The sequence below is a fragment of the Atractosteus spatula genome, unplaced genomic scaffold (genome assembly GCF_055471065.1).
Source record: "Atractosteus spatula isolate fAtrSpa1 unplaced genomic scaffold, fAtrSpa1.hap1 Scaffold_25, whole genome shotgun sequence".
In the NCBI taxonomy this organism is placed as follows: Eukaryota; Metazoa; Chordata; class Actinopteri; order Semionotiformes; family Lepisosteidae; genus Atractosteus; species Atractosteus spatula.
Genome location: NW_028296819.1, coordinates 279,316 through 299,296, shown reverse-complemented (window position 1 = coordinate 299,296; position 19,981 = coordinate 279,316). Strand labels below are relative to the sequence as shown.

Sequence of the window (19,981 nt, the reverse complement as noted above, 5' to 3'; positions counted from 1 at the left end):
CCACCCCTTCCTCCTTCCTACCCCCTTTCTTACCCTCCCCCCTCGCCCTCTTTACAGCAATCGCCTTTTTACGTCTCGGCCTTCTCTGTCCACTCTCTCCATCTTCTACCTTCTGGACCTCGACGTCGCTGGTTTCCGAGTCCTCCTCGGAATCTAGGACCTGGAAACGATTGGTCACCGTCTCAAACAAGCACACGTCAGACCTCATTCTTCTCTTTTCAGCCGCCGACTTCCTCTTTGTGGCCCTGCTCGGCTGGATGGACCACTCCGGCGACCCCGATTCTGCCTCCTCCACCTGTTCGGCCCATGATGAGGTCCCCGGACGCGCCTCTTCAGGTACCTCGGTCGCCGTTGCTGGCTCCTCTGGTCTATCGCCTCTGTCCTCTCTTACGTCCGCACAAGGCCTCTGGGTGGTCGCAGCCTTCTGCGGTGGTCTGGTCTCGTCTCCCCTCGAGCCCTCCGCCGAGGTCCGCACCACCTCTGCAAAACTCCGGCTCTTCCTCGGACAGACCCTGTAAACATGGCCTTCTGCCCCACATAGGTCACATGTCAAAACCTTGGTGCAATCCTTTGTGTCATGAGTTGTGGCCTTACACTTTCGACACACACCACCGGGACAGTTCATAGCCACATGTCCTCTCTGAAAACATTTCTTACATGTCACAGGTTGGCCCGGGTAAAAGAGGTAACCCCTATTAGGCCCTATTGAAAAATAAGCCGGGGGGTGAACCACACCCTCGCCCTCAGACGGCTTAGGTCTCAGCCTCACCGTATAGCGCCTCTTACCAGTCCACACTCTGAGGACGTCTAAATCTTTCTGGCCTTCTCCCTGGACATCCACGAACCTGGATAAAAAGGTAATTATGTCCCTTTCTGGTACCCGGTGGTTAAACAAATGAATTGTCAAAGTCCTGAGTTCCCTGGCGAACAACGGCTCTATCAGGAACTCATTAAGTGGAGCCACCTCCTTTCCCTCGCACACTCTCTCCCAAGCCTTCTCACAAAGTTCGTCGCTCGCGAGAGACAGGTCGTAAATCCCTCGAACCGGGAAGTCTTGCAAACAATCGATGTCCTTCAACTCGATCCCCAAAGCCTTCATCAGGACCACTCGTTCAAACCGCTCACGGTTCATCCAGTCCTTCTTCCTCTCCGCATCCTTCACCACAAAGCGCACTGTGCACCGCATCAGCCCCTCACGGGACAGAGGGTGCACAGCCGCCGGACCGCGGGCCCGCTCACCACCGCCGACCGCCGTCATCTTGGAGGCCCCACTTCGCCCCCTGGGCTCAACCCAGGGCGACTACCCGTGGTGACCTTTGGTGGACGTCTGCTCCGGTCTTCTGGTGGTAAGGATCCGCCCGTCTGGTCTGGTCTGGTTCCGCCGTTCGTCGTCTTCTCCTTCTCCTCCTCGCCTTCGTCGTCTTCACCCTTTGACAAGTCCTCGGACCGCGGTCATGCCACGTATCGTCGGAACTTGGCCAAAAGGCCGAGAAGCGATGCCCGACGCCGGCCTTGGGCGGGCGCGCGGGCGTCCGGCTGGCGCGCAGCGGCGCAGGCCGACGCCTCTGGAGCCCGGTCCGCACGCGGCTGCCGGCCGCCCGGACTCCGCTCTCCCCCTCTCTTGCCTGCCTGCTTGCTCGCCTGCCTGCCCGCCAGTCCCGGGCGGGGGCCCTGCTCTTTGATCTCCTGTCAACGGCCCGACAACGACCGCAGCCGCGGGGGGCGCCAGCCGGCCGGCCTCCTTAGCTTAGGCCCCTCCCACAAGCAGCAGCCGTGCCGAGTGAGCTGCAAGCGAAAGCGGACCGTCGGCACCTGCGGGCAGAGGCAAGGGGCAGCGCTCTCTCGGGAGGGACGGGGACACACACACACCTGCCTGCCTGCCGAAAAAAAGAAAGAAAAGGTGTATATACTAAGTTTTTTGGAGGGAAAACGGCCGGCTGTCGAAAGGGGCCCGCCTGCAAGGACGGGGACACACACACACACACACACACACACACACACACACACACACACACACACACACACAAGCCACGCCTGCCTCCCTGGAAAAAGGAGGAAAAAACTAAGTTTTTTGGAGGGAAAACGCACGGGAGCCGAAAAGGGGGCCGGCCTGCTTGCCGAGAGAGTCGAGGCGCGGGAAAGTGCACGGAGGGAGCACGGGAACGGGGAGGGGGAGAGAGAGAGACACAGAGACACACAGATGGAGAGACCGGAGAGGAAGGAGCTCCGGTCCACCTCGCTTGCTTGCTAGCTACGTCTGTCTTTTCACCGCTGAGAGAAGGTAGTGCACCGTTCCCGGAGGCGCTGCAATACCGGGCCGATGCGTGGAGAGGACGGAGCAAGCTCCTGATCCAGCTCCCTGTTCCAAAAATCCGTTTAATATGTGGTCCCCCGATGGGGGACGTATCAGATATTAAACTGATAAGAACAGATACTACACTTGATCTTAGCCAAAAGGCCGAGAAGCGATGCCCGACGCCGGCCTTGGGCGGGCGCGCGGGCGTCCGGCTGGCGCGCAGCGGCGCAGGCCGACGCCTCTGGAGCCCGGTCCGCACGCGGCTGCCGGCCGCCCGGACTCCGCTCTCCCCCTCTCTTGCCTGCCTGCTTGCTCGCCTGCCTGCCCGCCAGTCCCGGGCGGGGGCCCTGCTCTTTGATCTCCTGTCAACGGCCCGACAACGACCGCAGCCGCGGGGGGCGCCAGCCGGCCGGCCTCCTTAGCTTAGGCCCCTCCCACCAGCAGCAGCCGTGCCGAGTGAGCTGCAAGCGAAAGCGGACCGTCGGCACCTGCGGGCAGAGGCAAGGGGCAGCGCTCTCTCGGGAGGGACGGGGACACACACACACCTGCCTGCCTGCCGAAAAAAAGAAAGAAAAGGTGTATATACTAAGTTTTTTGGAGGGAAAACGGCCGGCTGTCGAAAGGGGCCCGCCTGCAAGGACGGGGACACACACACACACACACACACACACACACACACACACACACACACACACACACACACACACACACACACAAGCCACGCCTGCCTCCCTGGAAAAAGGAGGAAAAAACTAAGTTTTTTGGAGGGAAAACGCACGGGAGCCGAAAAGGGGGCCGGCCTGCTTGCCGAGAGAGTCGAGGCGCGGGAAAGTGCACGGAGGGAGCACGGGAACGGGGAGGGGGAGAGAGAGAGACACAGAGACACACAGATGGACGAGAGACGAGACCGGAGAGGAAGGAGCTCCGGTCCACCTCGCTTGCTTGCTAGCTACGTCTGTCTTTTCACCGCTGAGAGAAGGTAGTGCACCGTTCCCGGAGGCGCTGCAATACCGGGCCGATGCGTGGAGAGGACGGAGCAAGCTCCTGATCCAGCTCCCTGTTCCAAAAATCCGTTTAATATGTGGTCCCCCGATGGGGGACGTATCAGATATTAAACTGATAAGAACAGATACTACACTTGATCTTAGCCAAAAGGCCGAGAAGCGATGCCCGACGCCGGCCTTGGGCGGGCGCGCGGGCGTCCGGCTGGCGCGCAGCGGCGCAGGCCGACGCCTCTGGAGCCCGGTCCGCACGCGGCTGCCGGCCGCCCGGACTCCGCTCTCCCCCTCTCTTGCCTGCCTGCTTGCTCGCCTGCCTGCCCGCCAGTCCCGGGCGGGGGCCCTGCTCTTTGATCTCCTGTCAACGGCCCGACAACGACCGCAGCCGCGGGGGGCGCCAGCCGGCCGGCCTCCTTAGCTTAGGCCCCTCCCACCAGCAGCAGCCGTGCCGAGTGAGCTGCAAGCGAAAGCGGACCGTCGGCACCTGCGGGCAGAGGCAAGGGGCAGCGCTCTCTCGGGAGGGACGGGGACACACACACACCTGCCTGCCTGCCGAAAAAAAGAAAGAAAAGGTGTATATACTAAGTTTTTTGGAGGGAAAACGGCCGGCTGTCGAAAGGGGCCCGCCTGCAAGGACGGGGACACACACACACACACACACACACACACACACACACACACACACACACACACACACACAAGCCACGCCTGCCTCCCTGGAAAAAGGAGGAAAAAACTAAGTTTTTTGGAGGGAAAACGCACGGGAGCCGAAAAGGGGGCCGGCCTGCTTGCCGAGAGAGTCGAGGCGCGGGAAAGTGCACGGAGGGAGCACGGGAACGGGGAGGGGGAGAGAGAGAGACACAGAGACACACAGATGGACGAGAGACGAGACCGGAGAGGAAGGAGCTCCGGTCCACCTCGCTTGCTTGCTAGCTACGTCTGTCTTTTCACCGCTGAGAGAAGGTAGTGCACCGTTCCCGGAGGCGCTGCAATACCGGGCCGATGCGTGGAGAGGACGGAGCAAGCTCCTGATCCAGCTCCCTGTTCCAAAAATCCGTTTAATATGTGGTCCCCCGATGGGGGACGTATCAGATATTAAACTGATAAGAACAGATACTACACTTGATCTTAGCCAAAAGGCCGAGAAGCGATGCCCGACGCCGGCCTTGGGCGGGCGCGCGGGCGTCCGGCTGGCGCGCAGCGGCGCAGGCCGACGCCTCTGGAGCCCGGTCCGCACGCGGCTGCCGGCCGCCCGGACTCCGCTCTCCCCCTCTCTTGCCTGCCTGCTTGCTCGCCTGCCTGCCCGCCAGTCCCGGGCGGGGGCCCTGCTCTTTGATCTCCTGTCAACGGCCCGACAACGACCGCAGCCGCGGGGGGCGCCAGCCGGCCGGCCTCCTTAGCTTAGGCCCCTCCCACAAGCAGCAGCCGTGCCGAGTGAGCTGCAAGCGAAAGCGGACCGTCGGCACCTGCGGGCAGAGGCAAGGGGCAGCGCTCTCTCGGGAGGGACGGGGACACACACACACCTGCCTGCCTGCCGAAAAAAAGAAAGAAAAGGTGTATATACTAAGTTTTTTGGAGGGAAAACGGCCGGCTGTCGAAAGGGGCCCGCCTGCAAGGACGGGGACACACACACACACACACACACACACACACACACACACACACACACACACACACACAAGCCACGCCTGCCTCCCTGGAAAAAGGAGGAAAAAACTAAGTTTTTTGGAGGGAAAACGCACGGGAGCCGAAAAGGGGGCCGGCCTGCTTGCCGAGAGAGTCGAGGCGCGGGAAAGTGCACGGAGGGAGCACGGGAACGGGGAGGGGGAGAGAGAGAGACACAGAGACACACAGATGGACGAGAGACGAGACCGGAGAGGAAGGAGCTCCGGTCCACCTCGCTTGCTTGCTAGCTACGTCTGTCTTTTCACCGCTGAGAGAAGGTAGTGCACCGTTCCCGGAGGCGCTGCAATACCGGGCCGATGCGTGGAGAGGACGGAGCAAGCTCCTGATCCAGCTCCCTGTTCCAAAAATCCGTTTAATATGTGGTCCCCCGATGGGGGACGTATCAGATATTAAACTGATAAGAACAGATACTACACTTGATCTTAGCCAAAAGGCCGAGAAGCGATGCCCGACGCCGGCCTTGGGCGGGCGCGCGGGCGTCCGGCTGGCGCGCAGCGGCGCAGGCCGACGCCTCTGGAGCCCGGTCCGCACGCGGCTGCCGGCCGCCCGGACTCCGCTCTCCCCCTCTCTTGCCTGCCTGCTTGCTCGCCTGCCTGCCCGCCAGTCCCGGGCGGGGGCCCTGCTCTTTGATCTCCTGTCAACGGCCCGACAACGACCGCAGCCGCGGGGGGCGCCAGCCGGCCGGCCTCCTTAGCTTAGGCCCCTCCCACCAGCAGCAGCCGTGCCGAGTGAGCTGCAAGCGAAAGCGGACCGTCGGCACCTGCGGGCAGAGGCAAGGGGCAGCGCTCTCTCGGGAGGGACGGGGACACACACACACCTGCCTGCCTGCCGAAAAAAAGAAAGAAAAGGTGTATATACTAAGTTTTTTGGAGGGAAAACGGCCGGCTGTCGAAAGGGGCCCGCCTGCAAGGACGGGGACACACACACACACACACACACACACACACACACACACACACACACACACACACACAAGCCACGCCTGCCTCCCTGGAAAAAGGAGGAAAAAACTAAGTTTTTTGGAGGGAAAACGCACGGGAGCCGAAAAGGGGGCCGGCCTGCTTGCCGAGAGAGTCGAGGCGCGGGAAAGTGCACGGAGGGAGCACGGGAACGGGGAGGGGGAGAGAGAGAGACACAGAGACACACAGATGGACGAGAGACGAGACCGGAGAGGAAGGAGCTCCGGTCCACCTCGCTTGCTTGCTAGCTACGTCTGTCTTTTCACCGCTGAGAGAAGGTAGTGCACCGTTCCCGGAGGCGCTGCAATACCGGGCCGATGCGTGGAGAGGACGGAGCAAGCTCCTGATCCAGCTCCCTGTTCCAAAAATCCGTTTAATATGTGGTCCCCCGATGGGGGACGTATCAGATATTAAACTGATAAGAACAGATACTACACTTGATCTTAGCCAAAAGGCCGAGAAGCGATGCCCGACGCCGGCCTTGGGCGGGCGCGCGGGCGTCCGGCTGGCGCGCAGCGGCGCAGGCCGACGCCTCTGGAGCCCGGTCCGCACGCGGCTGCCGGCCGCCCGGACTCCGCTCTCCCCCTCTCTTGCCTGCCTGCTTGCTCGCCTGCCTGCCCGCCAGTCCCGGGCGGGGGCCCTGCTCTTTGATCTCCTGTCAACGGCCCGACAACGACCGCAGCCGCGGGGGGCGCCAGCCGGCCGGCCTCCTTAGCTTAGGCCCCTCCCACCAGCAGCAGCCGTGCCGAGTGAGCTGCAAGCGAAAGCGGACCGTCGGCACCTGCGGGCAGAGGCAAGGGGCAGCGCTCTCTCGGGAGGGACGGGGACACACACACACCTGCCTGCCTGCCGAAAAAAAGAAAGAAAAGGTGTATATACTAAGTTTTTTGGAGGGAAAACGGCCGGCTGTCGAAAGGGGCCCGCCTGCAAGGACGGGGACACACACACACACACACACACACACACACACACACACACACACACACACACACACACACACACACAAGCCACGCCTGCCTCCCTGGAAAAAGGAGGAAAAAACTAAGTTTTTTGGAGGGAAAACGCACGGGAGCCGAAAAGGGGGCCGGCCTGCTTGCCGAGAGAGTCGAGGCGCGGGAAAGTGCACGGAGGGAGCACGGGAACGGGGAGGGGGAGAGAGAGAGACACAGAGACACACAGATGGACGAGAGACGAGACCGGAGAGGAAGGAGCTCCGGTCCACCTCGCTTGCTTGCTAGCTACGTCTGTCTTTTCACCGCTGAGAGAAGGTAGTGCACCGTTCCCGGAGGCGCTGCAATACCGGGCCGATGCGTGGAGAGGACGGAGCAAGCTCCTGATCCAGCTCCCTGTTCCAAAAATCCGTTTAATATGTGGTCCCCCGATGGGGGACGTATCAGATATTAAACTGATAAGAACAGATACTACACTTGATCTTAGCCAAAAGGCCGAGAAGCGATGCCCGACGCCGGCCTTGGGCGGGCGCGCGGGCGTCCGGCTGGCGCGCAGCGGCGCAGGCCGACGCCTCTGGAGCCCGGTCCGCACGCGGCTGCCGGCCGCCCGGACTCCGCTCTCCCCCTCTCTTGCCTGCCTGCTTGCTCGCCTGCCTGCCCGCCAGTCCCGGGCGGGGGCCCTGCTCTTTGATCTCCTGTCAACGGCCCGACAACGACCGCAGCCGCGGGGGGCGCCAGCCGGCCGGCCTCCTTAGCTTAGGCCCCTCCCACAAGCAGCAGCCGTGCCGAGTGAGCTGCAAGCGAAAGCGGACCGTCGGCACCTGCGGGCAGAGGCAAGGGGCAGCGCTCTCTCGGGAGGGACGGGGACACACACACACCTGCCTGCCTGCCGAAAAAAAGAAAGAAAAGGTGTATATACTAAGTTTTTTGGAGGGAAAACGGCCGGCTGTCGAAAGGGGCCCGCCTGCAAGGACGGGGACACACACACACACACACACACACACACACACACACACACACACACACACACACACACACAAGCCACGCCTGCCTCCCTGGAAAAAGGAGGAAAAAACTAAGTTTTTTGGAGGGAAAACGCACGGGAGCCGAAAAGGGGGCCGGCCTGCTTGCCGAGAGAGTCGAGGCGCGGGAAAGTGCACGGAGGGAGCACGGGAACGGGGAGGGGGAGAGAGAGAGACACAGAGACACACAGATGGACGAGAGACGAGACCGGAGAGGAAGGAGCTCCGGTCCACCTCGCTTGCTTGCTAGCTACGTCTGTCTTTTCACCGCTGAGAGAAGGTAGTGCACCGTTCCCGGAGGCGCTGCAATACCGGGCCGATGCGTGGAGAGGACGGAGCAAGCTCCTGATCCAGCTCCCTGTTCCAAAAATCCGTTTAATATGTGGTCCCCCGATGGGGGACGTATCAGATATTAAACTGATAAGAACAGATACTACACTTGATCTTAGCCAAAAGGCCGAGAAGCGATGCCCGACGCCGGCCTTGGGCGGGCGCGCGGGCGTCCGGCTGGCGCGCAGCGGCGCAGGCCGACGCCTCTGGAGCCCGGTCCGCACGCGGCTGCCGGCCGCCCGGACTCCGCTCTCCCCCTCTCTTGCCTGCCTGCTTGCTCGCCTGCCTGCCCGCCAGTCCCGGGCGGGGGCCCTGCTCTTTGATCTCCTGTCAACGGCCCGACAACGACCGCAGCCGCGGGGGGCGCCAGCCGGCCGGCCTCCTTAGCTTAGGCCCCTCCCACAAGCAGCAGCCGTGCCGAGTGAGCTGCAAGCGAAAGCGGACCGTCGGCACCTGCGGGCAGAGGCAAGGGGCAGCGCTCTCTCGGGAGGGACGGGGACACACACACACCTGCCTGCCTGCCGAAAAAAAGAAAGAAAAGGTGTATATACTAAGTTTTTTGGAGGGAAAACGGCCGGCTGTCGAAAGGGGCCCGCCTGCAAGGACGGGGACACACACACACACACACACACACACACACACACACACACACACACACACACAAGCCACGCCTGCCTCCCTGGAAAAAGGAGGAAAAAACTAAGTTTTTTGGAGGGAAAACGCACGGGAGCCGAAAAGGGGGCCGGCCTGCTTGCCGAGAGAGTCGAGGCGCGGGAAAGTGCACGGAGGGAGCACGGGAACGGGGAGGGGGAGAGAGAGAGACACAGAGACACACAGATGGACGAGAGACGAGACCGGAGAGGAAGGAGCTCCGGTCCACCTCGCTTGCTTGCTAGCTACGTCTGTCTTTTCACCGCTGAGAGAAGGTAGTGCACCGTTCCCGGAGGCGCTGCAATACCGGGCCGATGCGTGGAGAGGACGGAGCAAGCTCCTGATCCAGCTCCCTGTTCCAAAAATCCGTTTAATATGTGGTCCCCCGATGGGGGACGTATCAGATATTAAACTGATAAGAACAGATACTACACTTGATCTTAGCCAAAAGGCCGAGAAGCGATGCCCGACGCCGGCCTTGGGCGGGCGCGCGGGCGTCCGGCTGGCGCGCAGCGGCGCAGGCCGACGCCTCTGGAGCCCGGTCCGCACGCGGCTGCCGGCCGCCCGGACTCCGCTCTCCCCCTCTCTTGCCTGCCTGCTTGCTCGCCTGCCTGCCCGCCAGTCCCGGGCGGGGGCCCTGCTCTTTGATCTCCTGTCAACGGCCCGACAACGACCGCAGCCGCGGGGGGCGCCAGCCGGCCGGCCTCCTTAGCTTAGGCCCCTCCCACCAGCAGCAGCCGTGCCGAGTGAGCTGCAAGCGAAAGCGGACCGTCGGCACCTGCGGGCAGAGGCAAGGGGCAGCGCTCTCTCGGGAGGGACGGGGACACACACACACCTGCCTGCCTGCCGAAAAAAAGAAAGAAAAGGTGTATATACTAAGTTTTTTGGAGGGAAAACGGCCGGCTGTCGAAAGGGGCCCGCCTGCAAGGACGGGGACACACACACACACACACACACACACACACACACACACACACACACACACACACACACACACACACAAGCCACGCCTGCCTCCCTGGAAAAAGGAGGAAAAAACTAAGTTTTTTGGAGGGAAAACGCACGGGAGCCGAAAAGGGGGCCGGCCTGCTTGCCGAGAGAGTCGAGGCGCGGGAAAGTGCACGGAGGGAGCACGGGAACGGGGAGGGGGAGAGAGAGAGACACAGAGACACACAGATGGACGAGAGACGAGACCGGAGAGGAAGGAGCTCCGGTCCACCTCGCTTGCTTGCTAGCTACGTCTGTCTTTTCACCGCTGAGAGAAGGTAGTGCACCGTTCCCGGAGGCGCTGCAATACCGGGCCGATGCGTGGAGAGGACGGAGCAAGCTCCTGATCCAGCTCCCTGTTCCAAAAATCCGTTTAATATGTGGTCCCCCGATGGGGGACGTATCAGATATTAAACTGATAAGAACAGATACTACACTTGATCTTAGCCAAAAGGCCGAGAAGCGATGCCCGACGCCGGCCTTGGGCGGGCGCGCGGGCGTCCGGCTGGCGCGCAGCGGCGCAGGCCGACGCCTCTGGAGCCCGGTCCGCACGCGGCTGCCGGCCGCCCGGACTCCGCTCTCCCCCTCTCTTGCCTGCCTGCTTGCTCGCCTGCCTGCCCGCCAGTCCCGGGCGGGGGCCCTGCTCTTTGATCTCCTGTCAACGGCCCGACAACGACCGCAGCCGCGGGGGGCGCCAGCCGGCCGGCCTCCTTAGCTTAGGCCCCTCCCACCAGCAGCAGCCGTGCCGAGTGAGCTGCAAGCGAAAGCGGACCGTCGGCACCTGCGGGCAGAGGCAAGGGGCAGCGCTCTCTCGGGAGGGACGGGGACACACACACACCTGCCTGCCTGCCGAAAAAAAGAAAGAAAAGGTGTATATACTAAGTTTTTTGGAGGGAAAACGGCCGGCTGTCGAAAGGGGCCCGCCTGCAAGGACGGGGACACACACACACACACACACACACACACACACACACACACACACACACACACACACACACACACACACAAGCCACGCCTGCCTCCCTGGAAAAAGGAGGAAAAAACTAAGTTTTTTGGAGGGAAAACGCACGGGAGCCGAAAAGGGGGCCGGCCTGCTTGCCGAGAGAGTCGAGGCGCGGGAAAGTGCACGGAGGGAGCACGGGAACGGGGAGGGGGAGAGAGAGAGACACAGAGACACACAGATGGACGAGAGACGAGACCGGAGAGGAAGGAGCTCCGGTCCACCTCGCTTGCTTGCTAGCTACGTCTGTCTTTTCACCGCTGAGAGAAGGTAGTGCACCGTTCCCGGAGGCGCTGCAATACCGGGCCGATGCGTGGAGAGGACGGAGCAAGCTCCTGATCCAGCTCCCTGTTCCAAAAATCCGTTTAATATGTGGTCCCCCGATGGGGGACGTATCAGATATTAAACTGATAAGAACAGATACTACACTTGATCTTAGCCAAAAGGCCGAGAAGCGATGCCCGACGCCGGCCTTGGGCGGGCGCGCGGGCGTCCGGCTGGCGCGCAGCGGCGCAGGCCGACGCCTCTGGAGCCCGGTCCGCACGCGGCTGCCGGCCGCCCGGACTCCGCTCTCCCCCTCTCTTGCCTGCCTGCTTGCTCGCCTGCCTGCCCGCCAGTCCCGGGCGGGGGCCCTGCTCTTTGATCTCCTGTCAACGGCCCGACAACGACCGCAGCCGCGGGGGGCGCCAGCCGGCCGGCCTCCTTAGCTTAGGCCCCTCCCACAAGCAGCAGCCGTGCCGAGTGAGCTGCAAGCGAAAGCGGACCGTCGGCACCTGCGGGCAGAGGCAAGGGGCAGCGCTCTCTCGGGAGGGACGGGGACACACACACACCTGCCTGCCTGCCGAAAAAAAGAAAGAAAAGGTGTATATACTAAGTTTTTTGGAGGGAAAACGGCCGGCTGTCGAAAGGGGCCCGCCTGCAAGGACGGGGACACACACACACACACACACACACACACACACACACACACACACACACACACACACAAGCCACGCCTGCCTCCCTGGAAAAAGGAGGAAAAAACTAAGTTTTTTGGAGGGAAAACGCACGGGAGCCGAAAAGGGGGCCGGCCTGCTTGCCGAGAGAGTCGAGGCGCGGGAAAGTGCACGGAGGGAGCACGGGAACGGGGAGGGGGAGAGAGAGAGACACAGAGACACACAGATGGACGAGAGACGAGACCGGAGAGGAAGGAGCTCCGGTCCACCTCGCTTGCTTGCTAGCTACGTCTGTCTTTTCACCGCTGAGAGAAGGTAGTGCACCGTTCCCGGAGGCGCTGCAATACCGGGCCGATGCGTGGAGAGGACGGAGCAAGCTCCTGATCCAGCTCCCTGTTCCAAAAATCCGTTTAATATGTGGTCCCCCGATGGGGGACGTATCAGATATTAAACTGATAAGAACAGATACTACACTTGATCTTAGCCAAAAGGCCGAGAAGCGATGCCCGACGCCGGCCTTGGGCGGGCGCGCGGGCGTCCGGCTGGCGCGCAGCGGCGCAGGCCGACGCCTCTGGAGCCCGGTCCGCACGCGGCTGCCGGCCGCCCGGACTCCGCTCTCCCCCTCTCTTGCCTGCCTGCTTGCTCGCCTGCCTGCCCGCCAGTCCCGGGCGGGGGCCCTGCTCTTTGATCTCCTGTCAACGGCCCGACAACGACCGCAGCCGCGGGGGGCGCCAGCCGGCCGGCCTCCTTAGCTTAGGCCCCTCCCACAAGCAGCAGCCGTGCCGAGTGAGCTGCAAGCGAAAGCGGACCGTCGGCACCTGCGGGCAGAGGCAAGGGGCAGCGCTCTCTCGGGAGGGACGGGGACACACACACACCTGCCTGCCTGCCGAAAAAAAGAAAGAAAAGGTGTATATACTAAGTTTTTTGGAGGGAAAACGGCCGGCTGTCGAAAGGGGCCCGCCTGCAAGGACGGGGACACACACACACACACACACACACACACACACACACACACACACACACACACACACACACAAGCCACGCCTGCCTCCCTGGAAAAAGGAGGAAAAAACTAAGTTTTTTGGAGGGAAAACGCACGGGAGCCGAAAAGGGGGCCGGCCTGCTTGCCGAGAGAGTCGAGGCGCGGGAAAGTGCACGGAGGGAGCACGGGAACGGGGAGGGGGAGAGAGAGAGACACAGAGACACACAGATGGACGAGAGACGAGACCGGAGAGGAAGGAGCTCCGGTCCACCTCGCTTGCTTGCTAGCTACGTCTGTCTTTTCACCGCTGAGAGAAGGTAGTGCACCGTTCCCGGAGGCGCTGCAATACCGGGCCGATGCGTGGAGAGGACGGAGCAAGCTCCTGATCCAGCTCCCTGTTCCAAAAATCCGTTTAATATGTGGTCCCCCGATGGGGGACGTATCAGATATTAAACTGATAAGAACAGATTTTTTTTATGTTTTATTAGAAATCAGTAAAAAACAGTGCTTTCAAAAGTTTACTCTACCCTCCACCTTACACCCATGTGATCAAGTCCTTCCATCTTTCGCGTGCTGCGGCGAATCCCCATCGGAGGACGTCCCACCGGATCTTCCGTGAGACGTCCCTCTTGACTCTCCTCAAGATGGCCGGCACTGACCTCTCCACGCCGTGTTTGACCAGCTCTGACCTCGCGTCCCACACGTGGAGCTTGGTCAGGCTGATCAGGAGCCACAGGAGAAACGCCGCATTCCATTTTCGGGAACCAGCCACGCCCTTCATCACCGTGTTCAGAGTCAGGAGAGACCCCAGGCCTACCTGTGCGTAGAGGTGCTGGCTGGACTTCCACACCCTCTGCACGAACCCGCACTCCCAAAAGACATGATTTACTGTTTCTTCCCCTGTGCAGCCGTGCCTCGGGCACTGGCTCTTCTTTGACAAGCCATGCGAGCACATGACGGCCCTGACCGCCATTCGACCCCACACGCCGAGCCAGTTCAGGTCCTTTAGTCTGTTATCCAGGCCCTTTGGCTGGGCCTGCTGCCAGATGTCACTGGGCACACCCAGGAGCGCTGGCCTGTCCAGTGCTGTGACCACCTGGTACATCTTCCTATGGCTCAGCGCGATGTCTTTGTCCCGTACCTCTGGATGTGCCCTCAGCCACTGCACTGCGTGTCGGTAGTGCAGTGGGAGCCGCTCGGCCTTCGGGGTCGTGTTGCTCCATGCGGCCAGGTGTCTCATGCTCGCTGCCAGCCAGAGGCTCACGAACCGGCCACACAGGTGGGGCGGGTTTCCGTGCAGGATGACGCACAGGTTGGCAACGAAAACACAGTCCAACTTCACTGGGAAGTTTGGGATCCCTCTGCCTCCTTCCATGGTAGGTCTGCACATGTCTATCCGGCGAATCCGTTCGTATGAGTGGCCCCAAACGAATGCAAAGACTGTTCTTACCAGTTCCTTCCTTTTCCTTTTAGGTAGGGGGTACACTACTGCCAGGTGGAGAAGCAAGGGCAGGATCTCCACCTTCAGCACCAGCGCCTTCCCTATCCATGTCAGGGATCGATGCTGCCAAAGGCCCAGCTTCTGCCTGATCTTCCGGAACCTGGCCTCCCAGTTCAGCCCTGAGGGGTCCAGGGTGTGAAATAGGACCCCCAGGATTTTCACCGGGCCGGCTGTCTCTTTCAGTCCTCCGGTGATCTCCGGTGCATACGGCCAGGTTCCAAAAAGCTTCACCAGGCTCTTGGCGCGATTCAGTTGGGCGCCGGTGCCTCTGGAGTAGGCCTCCACGATGTCCAACACTCTCCCCAGACTCCTGTCAGAACTGAGGAAGAGTGTCACGTCATCCGCGTAGGCCGCGGTTTTAGCTTCCTGCCCACCTCCACCTGGCACTTTAATTCCCTCCACTCCGGGATCCTTCCGTAAGGGATCCAGCAGCAGCTCAAGAAAGATGACATACAGCAGGGGCGAGAGTGGACATCCCTGTCGCACACCACACCTTACCGGAATCCTCCTCCCTACTGCTCCGTTGACTCTTACCCGGGACGTGGCGCCGTTGTAGAGCGCTTCGATCCACCTGACGAAAGCGTCAGGCAGACCCTTCCTCCTTAGGAGTGCCCACAGGGTCTCATGGTGGACCCGGTCGAACGCCTTCGCCTGATCTAGGCTCACCAGCATGAGCGGCAGGCCTCTGTCCTCCACCCAGGCGATGGTGTCCCGGATCAGCTGCAGGTTCCAGCTGATCTTCCGGCCTGCCACGCCACATGTCTGGTCCGCCCCGACCAGCTCCGGCATCACCGTTCTCAGACGGCCGCCCAGCACCCTGGCCAAGATCTTATAGTCCGTGCACAGGAGCTGGATCGGCCTCCAGTTTCCCAGGTCCGCCTTGTCTCCTCCCTTGTAGATCAGGGTCACGACGCCGGTCTTCATAGAGAGGCCCAGTTCATTGCTGTCCAGGGCCTCATTAAAGACCTGCACCAGAAAGGGCTCTAGCTGGTCCCAGAAGGTGCGGTAGAACTCCGCTGGTAGGCCGTCGACTCCGGGGACGGTCCCCTTCTTCAAACCAAACAATGCTGTCTTGATTTCCGCCCCCGTCACAGGCCCGACCAGCGAGGCGGGATCGTCCACCGCCTTCTCAACACCCTCCAGGAGCCTCTCCTTGGTGCTGGCGTCGATCTCCTTCTCCTGGAACAAGGTAGCGTAAAACCCTGTGGCACACTCCAGCATCCCGGGTAAGTCCGTGACTGCAGTCCCATCTTCGCGCCGCAAGCTTTCGAAGCAGCAGCGCTCCTGCTGCCTCCTCACGGCGCTGAAGAATTGGGGAGAGCACTGTTCTTCTCCCTCCTTCCAAACTCCCCGCAGCCTGAAAAGAAAGTTCTTTGCTCTCTGCAGCCACGTGTCTCTCAGCAGGCTCCTGACGATGGCAATCTTCTCGCCGTTGAAGGCGCCCCCCTGGTTCAGCTGCTCGTACAGTGCTTCTAGCTCCTCTTGGAGCTGGGCGCACTGGCGTTCCTCCAGACTCCGCCGGATCCAGCAGTATCGCCTGGTGACCGTCGCGAGAGTCTGTTTACACGATTCCCACCAGTGCACCGCCGAGCTAAAGAGCTCTCTTCTCCTCCCTAGGTCTTTCAGCACTGTCCCAATCTTCCTCCGGTATCTCTCCTCTTGTAGAACTTGTTTGTTCAGCTTCCAGTACCCAGCCTGGAAGCGCGGGTCCTCAACACCGAAGGAGATCGTGAGCAGCTGGTGATCCGAGAACCAGGTAGGGGTCACTTGCCTGCTCAATGTTGTCCACTTCACAGTAGAGAGGATGTAGTCGAGGCGTCGAAAACTTCCTCTCCCGTTGTCCCAGGTGTGGTGTGCAACGTTCTGAAACCCGTCTCGAAGGCCGAAGTCTGCGATCAAGGACCTCAACAGATGAACTCCCTGTCCGTGCGGGTCTCCCAGGTCGATGTTGAAGTCGCCGCCGACAATCAGCTCCCTGTTGGTATACAGCACGGGCTCCAGGTCTTTCAAAAAGGAGCCCTGCTGCCTTCTGTCTGCTGGGGCGTACACGTTGACTAACCTTATCTTCACTCCCCTCCAGGTTCCGTCCACCACCAGCAGACGTCCGGGAATCACTGAGCTGACTGTTTGGGCGGCGAACCCTGGCAGGCCGCACAGGATACCCACGCCAGAAGAGTTCACCCCTCCGACGCTCCACCACGAGGGACCCCTCCTCCACTCCCTCTGAAGGGTCCTCACGTCGTCGAGGTCCTTGAGATGGACTTCCTGCAGAAAGGTCACATCCAGCTTCCTTCGAGACAGGTAGGAAAACACTGCCACTCTCTTCTCCTGCTTCCTCAGACCCCTCACGTTAGCTGTTGCAACTGTGAGGGTCATGGCGGGTCTTGAGGGAGACTGTCACTCTCCATTCCCTCCGAGCGGCTGGAATCCGGAGAGCTCGCCGTCCCTGCTGTACTTCCTGAGCTGCCATCCTCCGTGTCCATGAACTGGACTGGGGTATCCGGGGCCTCTTGCTCGGGAGTAAGCGGTTCAGTCAGGCAGGCGACTACAGGGCTGCCTTCGTCCGTCACATTGCCCAATACTGAAAAGACGGCCATCGGTACCGCCCCTGACCCCTGCCCTGGGGGAAGAGATTCCGAGGTGCTTTCGGCCTCGGAGTCGCTCAAGGCCGACGAGACTCCCTCCTCCTCTTCCATCCCCTCAGAGTCTGCGAGGTCTCCCGGGTCTTCCTCCTGGCCTTCCTCCTCGACCGTCTTCTTCTTCTTCTCCTGCGTCTCTTGCCGGCGTTTTCCTGCCCGCAGCCTCTTCGTCTTCCTCTTCTGCCCCGCGCTCTGCAGGGCCACCATCCCCTCCTCCTCTGCTGGCGTCGGTGCAGGCGCAGTTCTTCCCCCGCCCATCAGGGGGCGCCCCTTCCTCACCACTTCCGCCCAGGTTCCAGCCCCTCCGTCCGCTCCCCGCGATGTTCCCGGTCGTTCGCTATCCGATCCCCGGGCTGCCTCCCGCTGCTCCATGTCTGAGCCCCACGATGTTCCTGGACGCTCACCATCCTCTTCTCCCTGGCGCTCCTCCTCCACCTGTTCCCGTCCCTGTTTCTTTCCTCCCCTCTTCTCTCCCTTACCGGGGGGCCTGCTGCTCGTCGGCCGGCCTTCCCCCTCGCTGGCCTCATCCGCCTGCCTGATCCACTCCTTAACCGCCTCCTCCGTGGCCGCCTTCTCCGTGGCCGTTCTCTCCTTGGCCGTCCTCTCCGTGGCCGCGCCCCTCTTGCTGCACTGCCGGAAAAGGTGGCCTCTGTCCCCGCACAGGGAGCACTCCTTCACCTGGCAGTCTCGGGTGTGGTGTCCCGGGCGGCCGCACTTCCCACACTTCTCCGCCGTACATGCCCCCTCACGGTGCCCGGTGGTCCGACACTTCCTGCAAAATTCAGGCTGGTCCCAGTAAAACATGTACCCCCTACCTCCTCCGATTGCGAACGTAGCCGGTGGGTGGCTGTATCCATCCTTTGTTGTTGGGTCCCGTCGCAGTTCCACCAGGTACCGACGCTTTCCCGTCCACACAGTGCGTGTGTCGCTGAGCACCAAAGGCCCAGTTCTCACATCCACATACCTGCTTAGGAAGGTAGTCACGTCGGCATCCGTCACAAAGGGATCAAACATGTGCAAAACCACCCACCTCTTACTGTCGCTCTGCAATCCACCACACTCATACTCCCGGAATCCGCCGCTCTTAATGATATCGTTGCATTTTCCTACCATTTTCTTGTGGATGTCCGCACTGATGAAGGTGGTGTCGATGAACTTCTGTGGCTGGTTCCCCTGCACGCACTTGATATCTGCTGCCTTCAGCCCCAAAGCACCAAACAGGACATCGTCCTCAAATTGCTCCCTTCCAGGTGGTGCCGTCTCCGGTTTCCAATGGAAGCGGAGAGTCCACTTGATGCTGGGGTCCTTCCCAGCCCTCCTCGCCTCTCCTGGCCCTGCAGCCATGGTTGGTGCAGCCTTTCGGCCGCCAAACAGCCAGGGAATGCAAAGCCGGGCAAAGAAAAATCAAAAGTTCCGACGTCCAAAAGGCAAAAAACGTAATCCAAAGGCAATCCGGGTCAATCCAAAGCAATCCAAACGCGTCTCCGCAGTGCTGTCCTCTCGGTCTCCTCTCACGGTCTCTCCGCCGCCGCCCTTCTCGTCCCCCAGCCAAGTCTTCAAGCCGCGGGCCTGCCACGTACTTTTCCGATCTTAGCCGAAAGGCCGAGAAGCGATGCCCGACGCCGGCCTTGGGCGGGCGCGCGGGCGTCCGGCTGGCGCGCAGCGGCGCAGGCCGACGCCTCTGGAGCCCGGTCCGCACGCGGCTGCCGGCCGCCCGGACTCCGCTCTCCCCCTCTCTTGCCTGCCTGCTTGCTCGCCTGCCTGCCCGCCAGTCCCGGGCGGGGGCCCTGCTCTTTGATCTCCTGTCAACGGCCCGACAACGACCGCAGCCGCGGGGGGCGCCAGCCGGCCGGCCTCCTTAGCTTAGGCCCCTCCCACCAGCAGCAGCCGTGCCGAGTGAGCTGCAAGCGAAAGCGGACCGTCGGCACCTGCGGGCAGAGGCAAGGGGCAGCGCTCTCTCGGGAGGGACGGGGACACACACACACCTGCCTGCCTGCCGAAAAAAAGAAAGAAAAGGTGTATATACTAAGTTTTTTGGAGGGAAAACGGCCGGCTGTCGAAAGGGGCCCGCCTGCAAGGACGGGGACACACACACACACACACACACACACACACACACACACACACACACACACACACACACACACACACACACACAAGCCACGCCTGCCTCCCTGGAAAAAGGAGGAAAAAACTAAGTTTTTTGGAGGGAAAACGCACGGGAGCCGAAAAGGGGGCCGGCCTGCTTGCCGAGAGAGTCGAGGCGCGGGAAAGTGCACGGAGGGAGCACGGGAACGGGGAGGGGGAGAGAGAGAGACACAGAGACACACAGATGGACGAGAGACGAGACCGGAGAGGAAGGAGCTCCGGTCCACCTCGCTTGCTTGCTAGCTACGTCTGTCTTTTCACCGCTGAGAGAAGGTAGTGCACCGTTCCCGGAGGCGCTGCAATACCGGGCCGATGCGTGGAGAGGACGGAGCAAGCTCCTGATCCAGCTCCCTGTTCCAAAAATCCGTTTAATATGTGGTCCCCCGATGGGGGACGTATCAGATATTAAACTGATAAGAACAGATTTTTTTTTTTTTTTATTGCAAAATACAAAGGTCGTAAATCAAAACTCATTATAACCCAAAACCCCAAATGTCATACCTAAATCTCAAATACACCAAACTTCAGAACCATTCAAACCATTACCGTCCACATTTCACATAACAACCCAGGATGACAAACCCGTACGACAATCCAGGGTAACAAAATATACATAACTTAACATAAACAAACCCCATCACCTTAACCCTCCCAACTACAACCGAAACCATTACACAGCAAACATAAACCCTGAACACATCCTTCTTTACTCTCGTTAATCCCCAAACCATGTTGCTCTCCAACCCAAAGAAAGCCCCCTCACCATAATCCCACCCCTTATGCAAATTACCTCCGAACTTCAACCGAAAGCATTACACAGCAAACATAAACCCCAAACACTTCCCTATTCACAAACATGAATTCTCAAACCCCAAAACCCCACATTCCCATAATCCC

The 19,981-nt window shown here is 60.9% G+C and overlaps 13 non-coding genes across 13 annotated transcripts; all 13 read right to left on the bottom strand.

Moving 5' to 3' along the window:
- Positions 1-2,279: 2,279 nt before the first annotated feature.
- On the bottom strand, positions 2,280-2,470 carry LOC148808069 (U2 spliceosomal RNA). The gene has a single exon (XR_016088499.1). It is a non-coding gene; the product is annotated as a U2 spliceosomal RNA (small nuclear RNA).
- Positions 2,471-3,273: 803 nt separating this feature from the next.
- Positions 3,274-3,464, bottom strand: LOC148808068 (U2 spliceosomal RNA). Its single transcript, XR_016088498.1, has one exon. It is a non-coding gene; the product is annotated as a U2 spliceosomal RNA (small nuclear RNA).
- A 791-nt stretch (positions 3,465-4,255) lies between these two features.
- Positions 4,256-4,446, bottom strand: LOC148808067 (U2 spliceosomal RNA). The gene has a single exon (XR_016088497.1). It is a non-coding gene; the product is annotated as a U2 spliceosomal RNA (small nuclear RNA).
- A 789-nt stretch (positions 4,447-5,235) lies between these two features.
- On the bottom strand, positions 5,236-5,426 carry LOC148808066 (U2 spliceosomal RNA). The gene has a single exon (XR_016088495.1). It is a non-coding gene; the product is annotated as a U2 spliceosomal RNA (small nuclear RNA).
- Positions 5,427-6,215: 789 nt separating this feature from the next.
- LOC148808065 (U2 spliceosomal RNA) lies at positions 6,216-6,406 on the bottom strand. The gene has a single exon (XR_016088494.1). It is a non-coding gene; the product is annotated as a U2 spliceosomal RNA (small nuclear RNA).
- Positions 6,407-7,205: 799 nt separating this feature from the next.
- LOC148808064 (U2 spliceosomal RNA) lies at positions 7,206-7,396 on the bottom strand. The gene has a single exon (XR_016088493.1). It is a non-coding gene; the product is annotated as a U2 spliceosomal RNA (small nuclear RNA).
- A 793-nt stretch (positions 7,397-8,189) lies between these two features.
- Positions 8,190-8,380, bottom strand: LOC148808063 (U2 spliceosomal RNA). Its single transcript, XR_016088492.1, has one exon. It is a non-coding gene; the product is annotated as a U2 spliceosomal RNA (small nuclear RNA).
- Positions 8,381-9,165: 785 nt separating this feature from the next.
- Positions 9,166-9,356, bottom strand: LOC148808062 (U2 spliceosomal RNA). The gene has a single exon (XR_016088490.1). It is a non-coding gene; the product is annotated as a U2 spliceosomal RNA (small nuclear RNA).
- Positions 9,357-10,155: 799 nt separating this feature from the next.
- On the bottom strand, positions 10,156-10,346 carry LOC148808061 (U2 spliceosomal RNA). Its single transcript, XR_016088489.1, has one exon. It is a non-coding gene; the product is annotated as a U2 spliceosomal RNA (small nuclear RNA).
- Positions 10,347-11,147: 801 nt separating this feature from the next.
- LOC148808060 (U2 spliceosomal RNA) lies at positions 11,148-11,338 on the bottom strand. The gene has a single exon (XR_016088488.1). It is a non-coding gene; the product is annotated as a U2 spliceosomal RNA (small nuclear RNA).
- A 789-nt stretch (positions 11,339-12,127) lies between these two features.
- LOC148808059 (U2 spliceosomal RNA) lies at positions 12,128-12,318 on the bottom strand. The gene has a single exon (XR_016088487.1). It is a non-coding gene; the product is annotated as a U2 spliceosomal RNA (small nuclear RNA).
- Positions 12,319-13,111: 793 nt separating this feature from the next.
- LOC148808058 (U2 spliceosomal RNA) lies at positions 13,112-13,302 on the bottom strand. Its single transcript, XR_016088520.1, has one exon. It is a non-coding gene; the product is annotated as a U2 spliceosomal RNA (small nuclear RNA).
- Positions 13,303-19,355: 6,053 nt separating this feature from the next.
- Positions 19,356-19,544, bottom strand: LOC148808057 (U2 spliceosomal RNA). The gene has a single exon (XR_016088525.1). It is a non-coding gene; the product is annotated as a U2 spliceosomal RNA (small nuclear RNA).
- Positions 19,545-19,981: the final 437 nt, after the last annotated feature.